Source organism: Scyliorhinus torazame, chromosome 22 (genome assembly GCF_047496885.1).
Source record: "Scyliorhinus torazame isolate Kashiwa2021f chromosome 22, sScyTor2.1, whole genome shotgun sequence".
Classification (NCBI taxonomy): Eukaryota; Metazoa; Chordata; class Chondrichthyes; order Carcharhiniformes; family Scyliorhinidae; genus Scyliorhinus; species Scyliorhinus torazame.
This window is the reverse complement of record NC_092728.1, coordinates 57,948,968-57,958,039: the sequence shown is the minus strand read 5'-3', so window position 1 is coordinate 57,958,039 and position 9,072 is coordinate 57,948,968.

Genomic DNA, 9,072 nt, shown 5'->3' with positions numbered 1-9,072 from the left:
GCGCCAGCGGGACGATGCAAATGGGTCAAATTGACACCATCTGCATCCTATTAAAGGCTGTGCAACGAATTCTCCAAGCCCACGTGAATCTGCGCTGGTATTCACATGGGCGTGAATTGCTGCAGGTATTTTACCCTGGCACGGTGGAAGTTGCGGTGGGCCAAGGGGGGCCCATTTAAGGAGTTGTCCCCAAATTCCATTGGAGGGCCTCCCCCCCCATAATGTAAATTCTTCCCATCCCACTCCCCAACCGCCCCACCACCAGACCCCACCATAAGTGAGACCCCAACAGAAACTCCCCCATAAGACAGACCCCCACCAGAGACCCCCACAGAGAGAACCGTCCATAAGAAAGAACCCCTCAGAGACCCCCAAAAGAGATACACCCACCAGATATCCCCCATAAGAAAGCCCCCACAGAGACCCCCATATGAGAGATCTCCACCAGAGACCCTCATGAGAGCCTTGCCAGATACCCCCCCATAAGAGACCCCAAACAGAGACCCCCATAAGAGACTGTAAGAGCCCAAAAGAGCGACCCCTGCACTAATTAAGTGCTTTCTGCAGAGAAAGCAAGGAAGTGAAAGCACTTAACTGGCTTTCAAGTGGTCCAAGAGCTGTCAATCATAGCTACATATTATAAACATTGCAGCAGGCTACTTGTAATCAAGCATGACGGGAAATAAGATTAAATACTCCAGACAGTTGGCTGCGTGTGCAAGCTATTAATCACAACCTGGCAGCACGGTGGCACAGTGGTTAGCCCTGCTGCCTCACAACACCAGGGACCCAATTCAATTCCGGCCTCAGGTGACTGTCTGCGTGGAGCTTGCACATTCTCCCTTGTCTGCATGGGTTTCCTCTGGGTGCTCTTGTTTCCTCCCATTGTTCAAAGATGTGCAGGTTAGGTGGATTGGCCATGCTAAATTGCCCCTTAGTGTCCAAAAGGTTAGGTGGGGTTATGGGGATAGGGTCAGGCGTGGGCCAAGGTAGGATGCTCTTTCCAAGGGTTGGTGCAGACTCGATGGGCGAAATGACCTCCTTCTGCACTGTAGAGATTCAATACTAAAATCAATTCCACATGGATATGAATGAAAGCCTTGCAGGTCAAAGATATGAGGAGGTTTAAACCCAGCTGATGTTGTTTTTCTTTCCAGGAATTTACAGATGGTTCTTTCTCTGCCTGTGCCAGCAGGTGTATTGCTCAAATGAGATTTAAAGCAGTGATTTTTTTTCACTTTCTCTGGACTGCACTCTAGCTTCAAGGCAGGGGTCTCTGTAATGGGGGGCTTCCAGGCAGGGGTCTCTCATAAGGGGTCTCTGGTGGCTGTCTGTCTTTTGGAGGGTCTCTCTTATAGGGGGGTCTCTGATGGGGAGCTCCCTTTTGAGGGGTCTCTGGTGGGGGTCTCTTAATGGGGGCCTCTGGTGGGGGGTTTGTTGAGGGGGCCCTGTTACCCTTGTAGGGGGGAACTGGAAAATCCCATGGTGGTGGTGGTGGGGGGTGGGGGGCGGAATTGTGTTGCGGGTGTTGGGGGGGCAGCAGTTGGACCTCAATCATGCCAACTGGTCAAAAAAGCAGCCTGATGGTAGAATTCATGAGGGAATCCTTCACAATCCCTGCCATGCATAAATTTGAATGGCAAGGAGAATCGTCATTGATTCGCGCTCCCAGTGTGTGGTCCACTCAGAGGCGATTCATCTCCAAAGGGGGAACACAGCCTCCCAAATAGAGAATTCCAGCCATTATTTACATTATCCTATCACTTCTCCCAAAACAGGCCACTGTCAAAGAAGTTTAAATCATTTCAACTTGTAACTGCATTGCCTTGTTTTCCTCATCTGTATCTGTACTACATGTGTGTGACAGTATCTTCAATATGTTGTGTGAAAACCTCTGGGACAAGAGTTTGATAATAATAAATTACCTTCATTTTTAAATTCACAAAAGCTTGCTGCTGGAAATTTGTTAAATTGGGAGAAGTCGCCCGGGAGAGGGGGATAAGACCATACAGTAAACTCATACTTAAAAATCTTTTTATCCTGGATAATAATTAGCACGTAAACTCTGTCCATGCCATTTAGTATGAGCCATGGTCAGACACAAAGAATGCTCATGGACATGAGCCCTGATTTGTTTTTTCTGACATAATGTGATTAAGTCACAAAAACAACCTATCAGAAATAGCACAGTAGATGCCAACACACTGAACTAGGTGTCAACCATGGTAGCACAATCACTTCTAAGTCAGGGGGTCCTACATTAAAGTCCCACTGCAGAATCTGCAATAAAAATTCCAGGCTAACGCTCAAGTGCAGGGTTGAGGGAGTGTCGCACTGTCAAAGATGCCATCGTTCAGATGAGATGTTAACCAAGACCCCATTGGTCCTCCCAAGTGTAAATCCGACATCAACATTCTGAAGAAGAGTCGGGGAGTTCTCCTTTTTATCCTGGCCAATATTTATTCCTCAACTAACGTCGCTGTTGCAGCCAGTCATTATTGTAAACTGATTGGCAAGGTTCCTACATCACCCCTTAAAAAGTACTTCATTTGTTATAAAGCACTTTGGGACATCTAATGGTTGTCAATGGCATTATAGAAATGCAAGTCTTGATTTCTTTCCCTTTTTAAAAAATAAATTTAGAGTCCCAATTCATTTTTTCCAATTAAGCGGCAATTTAGCGTGGCCAATCCACCTACCCTGCACATCTTTGGGTTGTGAGGGCGAAACCCACGTAAACACGGGGAGAATGTGCAAACTCCACACGGACAGTGACCCAGAGCCAGGATCGAACCTGGGACTTCAGCGCTGTGAGGCCGCAGGGCTAACCCACTGCGCCACCGTGCTGCCCCGCTTTCCCTTTTTTGAACAAATCAAAAAGGCTGAATCTTTCCGAAGGTAAATCTTGGTACATTAAATAGACAGATAGATAGATACCTTGGCCCAATAGAGATCAACTATGAACATCGGAATGCAGACATAATATGAATGAAGAAGGAAAGGAAGGAAGTATAAATATATATTGGTCAAGACACAGGGGGAAACTCTGCTGCTTTTCTTCACAATAGTACCATGGGGATCTCTTACATCCATTGAGGGCCGACTGAGCCTTGGTTCCCTGTCTCATCCGAAAGCGCTTCCTGACAGTGGGAGCAGTTTCATTCTTTGCAAAAAATGGTAATGACTCTGAAATGGACTTGGAGGCATCCACAGATGAAGCATTTGATCTATGAAAGCAGACCATTTCCCAAGCACATTGCAGATAGTGCCAATTTCTGTTGTGAGTTAATTCCGGATGAGTGGAATTACCCCTGAATGCAAGTGCCGAATGTGATTCCGGCAAGATGACAAGCCATAAATAGTTAGTTGTTGTGAGGGGCAAGACAAAAAATGTCACCTTGCTCTTAAAACCTTAAGTAATAGTTTTACAGACACATGCATTATTTAAGTGAACATTTATTAGAAGACTCTTGTATATCCTTTTTCTGAAACCTTTCCTTGCCATTTGTGCTAATTTGTTATTCAAGCTAAAACATAATTCCCATTTGGAAATATGGTTCTCAATAATACACAAGTTTATATTTTAGGCTAGCACTTAAAAGAAGAACTGTGACCACATGAAATGGAGGGGAATGACATCTCAGCACCAAGCTCTGAGGTCTCAGAAGAGACCGTGTTCAACTCAACAGAAACCCTTCCTCCAATAGTAGATGTGGGGTAGTGGTATTGCCACTGGACTAGTAAACCAGAGAGCCAGAATAATGCTCTGAGGACCCAGGTTCAAATCCTGCCACTGCAGTTGGTGAAATTTGAATTCAATTAAAATCTGGAATTAAAAAAGTCTTATGATGACCATGAAGCCATTGTCGATTATTGTAAAAAAACAATCTAGTTGACTAATGTAAGGAAATCTGCCATTCTTACCTGGTCTGGCCTACATGTGACTCCAAACCCACAACAATGTACTTGACTCTTAGCTGCCCCTTCAAGAACAATTATGGGTGGGCAATAAATGCTGGCACAGCCAGCGATGCCCACGTCCCATGAACAAATCAAAAAAAAAAACTCTGCCCCTACCCCACCACCCTCCATTTAGAAGCACTGAGTAAACAGACTATTTATTTTCATTTTAAAATGCCATAAATAACACAAATAGTATAAAAATTTGCTCAGAAAAAGCAGTCATAAAGGAGTCGGTTACATTCCTTGGCAGTGAAAAGTAATTCACTTTATCTTGTGATGCTGGTGAGGTACCTACCCTTCGAACTTCTGATATAAACTCCAAACAACTGCTCTCAGACTGACTTATCTTTTTCTAACACAAACCAGTCCCTTCTAACCAAATTGCTGCTCTTTTCTCTCCAGAGCCGCAAGCCATTCTTATTTTTATTCACTTCCAGTAAGAAAAAGGAACTTGATTTGACATTGCACCATATCATCATGTCCGAATCCCACAATGCTTGGAAAGTAATGAAAAGCCTTTGAAATGCACTGACAAGAGCCAAATCTTGCATACCTGTTCCCACAAAGAGCAGACAAACTGGTGACCAGCTAATCTGGGTTTGGATAAAGCCAACAGAGCATCCAGAATTTGGATGTTTAAAATGATTTCATCTGAATATTGCATTCCACAGTTCCTCACTGCGACATGGAATGCACCCAGCTAAACGTAAACATGAGCTTGTCTCTTTCAGCAGACTCCCATGCCACTGCTTAGAAACTGGGCATGTGCCAAAAACAAAGAAGATGACAATCTGTGCCAACAGTAATTGCAATAATTCACTTTCAGAGACTTCATTAGGGAACAACAAAGGATTTATTTACAAGGATCTACAAGAGCAGCTGCATGTCTGCAGCCAGTTCTGGAATGTTTGCGCCTAAGAGAAGGATTTTCCAAATTGCGGGTGGCGACCCGCGGGTGGGTCATGGACGGGTGCCAACAGGGTCAATCAGTTGCGGCATTCCCAATTACGGGAGAAGCGCCCAACATCTGCGACCGGCTTATCTGAATGCTGTCCGCCACCGGCTTTTAAGTTGAGAATGCAGGCCACGACCGGGTTTTAAATGCAAACTATGCAGTCTTCCCACCAGAAGAGGTGGCAGAGGGCAGGCCATGTGCTAGGCACGTACACTGACATCACGTGCCCTGTACGTCTGTGCTTTTGCCGCAAGATTACAGAGGAGAGATTCCTCCATTTTCAAGGCAACAGGACTGTGAAGAACTGACGATGGATTGTTTGTTATAAGAAACAGAGGGCCAGAGATACAAACAGGCCAGGATGTCACAACTGAATCTGCTGGGAGAGCTGCACAGGAGAGTCCATGGCAATACAAAGCAGTGCCAGTGTGAGATGTATACTGAGGTCCAGAGCCTCTAGTGAACAGCCTACTGAGAAGAAACTGAAATCAAAATACAAAGCAGTGTAATAACAGTTTCATGAGATATGGCAGTGTGCAGGTCTGCTGGTGTCTGATTGGCTTTACGGAACGACTGGAACCTTTCCTCATAAGAGTTCCATGCCTCTTCCTCCTCAACAAATGCATCCATGGTGCCTTTTCTTCCTGTCATTTTTGGATTGCAGCTCCCTGGTCTGTGCTACTCAGCCCTCAGCCTGTCTTGCCTGCCATTTATTTTCTCCCTGTTTAAAGCATCAAACCAGCAGTGCACAAGCAGGCCAGCTGTTTTTGAGCCCCGCTATCGATTCCGAGGCACTTGGTTGCAGAACCGGCATTCCTGTAGGTTTGTGTTCCTGCGGCCTGTTTCAGTGCCTCATGCTTGGTCTCCGCAGCTCTTGCTGCAACGGTAAGTGTACTGAAAACCTCGATTCTCCAGTTGAATTAAACCCCCAGTAATTCGCAGTTGTCCAAAGGCTTTTTTATAAAACCCTTTCACTTGCATTAGCAGCCGTCGTGATCGACTGGATCATATACCGAGCCCCACTACAAACTGCACGGTGTAATTTTTTACTCGAGAGTTGTTTCACTGGCCACAACAATGGTTTCGCCTTGGAAGTCGACGATATTTCTCCTGACCTCAGTCCCAATGGTGTATGTGTCTGGATCTCCATCGCTGATTCCCTCCTCTGGCTCACAAAATTGTCAAAAGTTCTTTATCTCTCGTTTTTAATCTTGCTGCCCTGGTCTCGTCGCCAGTTTCTCTTTTGTTATGTTCTTTGTTGTAATCAAAAAGAGAAAGAATCAGGACTTCCGGGTGCAGCGATGACCAGCTAAGTCGCACGTTTCGGCAGCTCCCGGTGGAAAGGACTTTTGGGCTCTTGATAGGAGCCCCAACGGCAATTTTAACGGCTAAAAACACTGTGCGGTAAACCAGAAGGGAATCCCCCCTGGACACGGATGGAAAAAGGAGAGGAAAGTGGCCGGATTGCGGTGGATCCTCTAGAGCAGCGGCCAGGAAGGCAGGCACAAAGCAAGATGGCGTCGGAAGGAGGCAGTTTAATATGGGGCCCTGACCAACAAGAGTTCCTGCGGCGTTGCGTGGAAGAACTTAAAAAGGAGATGAAGAAGGAGCTGTTGGCCCCGATATTACAGGCGATTGAAGGGCTAAAGGAGGAGCAAAAGACCAGGAGCAGGAGCTTTGGGTCGTGAAGGCAAAGGCTGCTGAGAATGAGGACGACATACAGGGCCTGGTGGTGAAGACAGAGATGCACGAGGCACAACACAGAAGGTGTGTGGAAAGGCTGGAGGTGCTGGAGAATAATGCGAGGAGGAAGAATTTAAGGATTCTTGGTCTTCCCGAAGGTGCAGAAGGGGCGCACGTCGGGGCATATGTGAGCACGATGCTGCACTCGTTAATGGGATCGGAGGCCCCGACGGGCCCGTTGGAGGTGGAGGGAGCCTATCGAGTTATGGCGCGAAGACCGAGGGCTGGAGAAATTCCTCGAGCCATAGTGGTGAGATTTCTCCGATATAAGAACAGAGAGATGGTCCTCAGATGGGCAAAGAAAACTCGGAGCAGTAGGTGGGAGAACGCGGTGATCCGCGTATATCAAGATTGGAGTGCGGAGGTGGCGAGAAGGAGGGCAAGCTTTAATCGGGCCAAGGCGGTGCTGCACAAAAGGAAGGTTAAATTTGGAATGCTGCAGCCGGCAAGACTGTGGGTCACACATCAAGGGAAACACCACTACTTTGAGACGGCAGAAGAGGCGTGGACATTTATTGTCGAGGAGAATACTGGAATAAGTGGGCTAGAAAAAGAACGTTTGGGACAAAGTGGTGGGGCGAATATGTGGGGTGAAGAGGGGGAAAAGGGGGAAGAGATGATTTTCCAAGTTGTTAATCCTGCGACCCTGTAACTTTTCTCTCTTCCCCATGTCGTGGGGGAGGGAGGATGAGGAGCAGGGGGCGCCGGCCATTGGGGGCGGGGCCAAATGGGAAGCGCGGGCTTTGTTCCCGCGCTATGGTAATCATGGCGGGAACAGGGAAGCAGGAAGGAGGGGGCCTCGCACAGTGGGAGCCAAGGTCACGGGGGGAAGCCGAGGTCGACCAGAGTTTGCTGACTTCTGGGAGCAACATGGGGGGTGCAATTACGCGAGTGAGGGATCTAGCGGGGGGGGGGGGGGGGGGGTGGGGTGGGGGGGGGTTAACTGGGTTGCTGCTGCTGGGGAGAAGGGGGAGCTGGTATGGGGTTGGGTGGTCGGTGCGGGAGGGCGCCGTTGGGGGGAGATACGGCTACGTGGGAACCAGGTGAGGAGCTGGATTAAAAAAGGAGATGGCTAGTCGACAAGGGGGGGCGGGGTAAAGAGCCCCCCAACCCGGCTGATCACGTGGAATGTGAGAGGGCTGAACGGGCCGATAAAGAGGGCACGGGTACTCGCACACCTAAAGAAACTTAAGGCAGATGTGGTTATGCTGCAGGAGACGCATCTGAAACTGATAGACCAGGTCAGACTACGCAAAGGATGGGTGGGGCAGGTGTTTCATTCGGGGCTAGACGCAAAAAACAGGGGGGTGGCTATACTAGTGGGGAAGCGGGTAATGTTTGAGGCAAAGACCATAGTGGCGGATAGTGGGGGCAGATACGTGATGGTGAGTGGCAAATTGCAAGGGGAGGCGGTGGTCTTAGTGAACATATATGCCCCGAACTGGGATGATGCCAACTTTATGAGGCGTATGTTAGGACGTATCCTGGACCTAGAGGTGGGGAAGTTGGTAATGGGTGGAGATTTTAATACGGTGCTGGACCCAGGGCTGGACAGATCAAGGTCCAGGACCGGAAGGAGGCCGGCTGCAGCTAGGGTGCTTAAGGACTTTATGGAGCAGATGGGAGGAGTAGACCCCTGGAGATTTAGTAGACCTAGGAGTAAGGAGTTTTTGTTTTTCTCCTATGTCCACAAAGTTTATTCACGGATAGACTTTTTTGTTTTGGGAAGGGCACTGATCCCGAAGGTGACGGGGATGGAGTACACGGCTATAGCTATTTCGGATCACGCCCCACATTGGGTGGACCTGGAGATAGGGGAGGAAAAAGAACAGCGTCCACCCTGGAGAATGGACATGTGATTATTGGCAGATGAGGGGGTGTGTTTAAGGGTGAGGGGGTGTATTGAAAGGTACTTGGAACTCAATGATAATGGGGAGGTTCAGGTGGGAGTGGTCTGGGAGGCGCTGAAGGCAGTGGTTAGAGGGGAGCTGATATCTATTAGGGCACATAAAGGAAAGCAGGAGGGTAGGGAAAGGGAGCGGTTGTTGAAAGAACTTCTGAGGGTGGACAGACAATATGCGGAGGCACTGGAGGAGGGACTGTACAGGGAAAGGCAAAGGCTACATGTAGAATTTGACTTGTTGACTACGGGTAATGCAGAGGCACAATGGAGGAAGGCACAGGGTGTACAGTACGAATATGGGGAGAAGGCGAGCAGGTTGCTGGCCCACCAACTGAGGAAAAGGGGAGCAGCGAGGGAGATACGGGGGGTGAGAGATGAGGAGGGAGAGATGGAGCGGGGAGCGGAGAAAGTGAATGGAGTGTTCAAGGCATTTTATGAAAGATTATATGAAGCTCAGCCCCTGGATGGGAAGGAGAGAATGATGTGCTTTCTGGATCAGCTGGAATTT